The following is a 4,408-nucleotide window of genomic DNA, read 5'->3' as shown; positions in this document are numbered from 1 at the left end:
CCCCCCCCCCCCCCCCATCACTCTCTCGCCCCCTTCCCACTATAACGACAAAAGACTTGCACCAGCTGTAAGATGTTCAGCAACCAAGCCAATAAAAAAATCAAGGGACGCCCAGCTTCCCAGCCGCTTTAATTTAAATTTCACGCCAATCATCCCGTCACAATCCATCACTTGTCGAGTTTCAAAGAAGGACAAATCAATTCAATGCAGCGGGTCCGTAATAAATTTTTTTGACAATCTATCGTGGACATGTAGTACTGTTATGTTGGTTGGGTTTTTTTGTTAGAATATTTTCTTTTTAAAAAATTATTAAAATAAATGTTTTTTTATTTTAATATGCTAAAACTATAAAAAATATTAAAAATTTTAATTTAATATTTTTAAAGTATCCAAAGTTGCGTTTAATTAATGGGTTTTGTTGTGGTTAATATGGTTTTTCTTAAGAAAACCTGCACGTCTTCGTAGAATATGTAACATGCATGAAGAAATTAAATAAAGAATTAAAACAAAATTAAAGAGTGCAACCAATCTTCTTTAAATTATAGTTGTTATACAAAAAAAATAGTTGTCGGAAAAAAAATATAGTTGTTACAAAAATATATTTTAAGAGCTTCAAAACATGTGGATTCTAAATTATTATCAAAGATAAAAAACTAAAAAAGCATAGCTTTTGCCCCGCGCAAATGGGGACAAAGATTTTCCTCTTGCTTAACTCAACCTCGTGCACGTGAATTTACCACTCTTTATATTTAATTACTAACACATATTATAAACACTTGAAAAAAAATTATTTTTTTAATATAAGATTGAAAATTTATTAGGTTTAAACACTTCTAACTTAAAAAGATATTATTTTTTTATTGTAGGATAGAAATTTTTTAGAATAAAGAAATTTTTTAGAATAATCTAATAAGTTTCCAATCTTATATTCAAAAAATAATTTTTTTAAAGTTGGAGAACAAAAGTTTAAATACTTTAAACTTAAAAGGATGTTGTCCTTTTACTGTAAAATAGAAATCTTTGAGAATAAATTTTTAAATAATACTAAATTGTATTATTTACAACAATCCCTTGTATATTTTAAAGGATTTTTGAAATAACAATATACTTGCTGTATTTTTATTTATTGAATGTAATGCATCTAAATTGATATTTTCTGAATCATGAATCATATTATAGAAAGAGTAGGATTTAACTTATAAAATAATTGATGAAGCTTTTAATTCTTATAAATAAAAAATTTATATTGCAAGTCAGGAATCTCACTAATTATATTATATTTATTATATTTTTATAATTTCTTGTTGCTTGACATGATTTCTTCCTTAATATTGTTGGCAAAGAAACAGCGAAGGAAGAATATAAACAGAAAGCACTACAACCTAAAATGAATTATATTATCTTCTTCAAAAAGGTGTAAGAAGAATATAAACAGAAAGTACTACAACCTAAAATGAATTATATAATCTTCTTCAAAAGGTGTAGGTGTTTGTATATAGACCTATAATCTATAACATCCATGAAGAAATTAAATGAAGAGCTAAAATAAAATCAAAGAAGAAATTAAATGGAGAGTTAAAATAAAATTAAAAAGTGCATCCAGCCTTTAAAAAATAGTTGTTAAAGAAAAAATAATTGTTAGAAAAAATAAATATTTACTAGAAAAATAAATTATAGGAGCTTCAAGAATCATGATTTCAAGTTAACGGCAAAATAATAAATTATTGTTGAGGAAAAAAGACTTTGAAAGTATAAGGATTGTTATGCGTGCTAGGAGAAATAATAGTTTTTCTCTTACTCAATTCAATCTTATATACTTAAATTTATAATTTATTTTGGTTGGTTACTAACTTGTATCATTGTTTATTACATAAACACTAAAAAAATATATTATTTTTCAAACATAAAATTAAAAGTTTTTTAAAAAATGTAGTATTTTTAATATAAAATAGAAATATTTTGGAATAACTTCTTAATTAAACTATATTATTTACAACAGCATCTATGACCAACCCAATCTACGGTTTAAAGTTAATTATTATATCTTTAACTTTGAGATGCTAGTATATGTTTACATATCTTTTTCATGCGTGATAATTTATTTATAGCAAAAGAAATTTGGACTGCCGATTCTAAATCAATGGTTCATGTGTACCAAACATACGAACACATCATTTTCCAAAGAATATGGACTATATGGAAAAGAAAATGTTACGAGGCATGGAGTCCCATTGGGCTGCATCACAAGAAATATCATGTTGCATGGAAAATGAGTGCCTGGCTTTTATTAATGCAGCGATATCAGATTGTTAATTAATTTCTCCTACGACCTTATGCACTGATAGAACAATATTTTATCAACATGCCAGTATAATAAGTGTTAGATTAGGAATATATCTTACCAGAGCACTTATATTAATCATGTGATCCCGCAAATGTTAGTTAGGAACACAACCAAGTCAACGCAGTTACGCAGGGTATAATTCTTTAAAAATAGCCCAAGCAAAAACCTTGGTTTTAGTTAACAAATTAGTTGAAAATATTTATTGTGATTTAACTAAAAAAAATGAATAGTATATGATCCCATCCTGATAACGCAAGAGTCGACAGTGAAGAATTCCGGTCAGGTTAGGGAATATTATTTTAATTACTGACTGCTAGATAGATGGAAGAAGGTTTAAGATAAATAATTACGTGGGGAGCTTGAGTAATTACACAATGGCAAGCACAACCCTTGAGTTGTTGGATGAGCTGGAAAGTTTTAACCAAAAAAAAATAAATCAAATTTACAGTCAGTGAAAAATAAATTTGTTTCTCAATGGAGAAAATTCCTCGTTTAACTTGTACTAAAAAGCCTTGGGATTTCACTATGGAAATGAGCACGTGGCTTTTTTCTTAATCTGGTTATCAAGATTTTATTATTTTTCAATTTAGTAACTGATCTGTCAAATTATTTAATGAAAAAAATATTAAATTGTAGGGTGAAATATGAAGAAATGTTACGATCCATCTAAACTTTATGGGAAAAAACCGTTTCCATCCTCCAACTTTTATTTTTCAGGTCTAACAGTTTCTGTATTTTTTTTTAAAAAAAATTAATTTTTATCCAATTTTTTTCCCAGTCCATGCGTTAAAAAGATAAAATAAAAATTAAAATTGTTGGAATCCAATAAAAAGAAAAAAAAGCCATCAATTCACATGGATTTTAATCACTAAAAATATTGAGTTTCCTATGACTTGAACATTATTTTTTTCAACGTATTATTAACTAAAAAATTATTTTAAACCCCACAAATTCATATATAGAGTTTTTTAAGTTTTACTTGTAGGAATGAATATTATAACAATACTAGAGAATTTCCAATGTAGTGCAGGAAATACCCAAGTTTTTTTAGAAAGAAAATCACCCCCCTCATCTTTCATTCCTTTTCAAACCCCCCCTGATAGTTTTTAAATTTTTTAAGTAGTTTTATTTTAAACATGAGGTAAATAAGAAGTTGGGTCGAGATATTATTTTATATTAATTTTATTTTTATATGTGTTTTTACTAATTAATTAAATTATTTTTGATTTACCAGGTAAACTTAAACATGTTAAGATTATTTTTATATAATTTAATTTTAAATTCAAAATAAATAAATAAAAAGTATAAGATTTCAAGATTTAAGGTTATATAAATAACCTTGGTCCCACTCTTGCATGCAACACATGGTATAAGAATAACTTTTTTTCAGCCCATAAAGTAGAATTAGTTTGGTAAACCAATTTTTTCCTATCATTCTGTTTAAAACCAAATTTAAAGAAAGGCAAGCACACACGCATTTACACATCTTTTCTCATACCGTATGTAGGAAATTTCTTCTTTCGCCTTTTACCTTGAAGGCGAATTTATACCGTGGCCATGGTATTAACCAGATCATCACATAAACTAGCACAATGTATGTCCACAAAAAACCATGACTTCCAGCAAGCATCAACACAGAAATGTTCTCCATTAATTATGTGTTAGATTAGGAATATCTTACTAGAGCACAGATATTAATTATGTGATCCCACAATTGGTAGCTAGGAACACAACCAGGTCAACGCAGGGTATCATTCTTTAAAAACAGTCCGAGCAAAAACTTTGGTTTTAGCTGACGATAAGTAGAAAATATTTGTTGTGATTTAAAAAAAGAGAGAATATTATGTGATCCCATGCTGATGCTGCAAGAGTCGACCATCAAGAATTCTGGTTAGGTTAAGGAGTATTATTTTAATTACTGACTGCTTGATCGGTGGAAGAAGTTTTAACATAAATAATTATTTTAATTATTGATTGCTAAGGTTTTCTTCATTTTGTTCCACGGTCATTTCATCAAATTTTAGGTCAAATCTCCAAAAACGATTATGTGCCCCTGAAAAATAT

The sequence above is a fragment of the Populus euphratica genome, unplaced genomic scaffold (assembly GCF_000495115.2).
Source record: "Populus euphratica unplaced genomic scaffold, PopEup_1.0 scaffold2.1, whole genome shotgun sequence".
In the NCBI taxonomy this organism is placed as follows: Eukaryota; Viridiplantae; Streptophyta; class Magnoliopsida; order Malpighiales; family Salicaceae; genus Populus; species Populus euphratica.
This window is presented reverse-complemented; position numbering follows the sequence as displayed.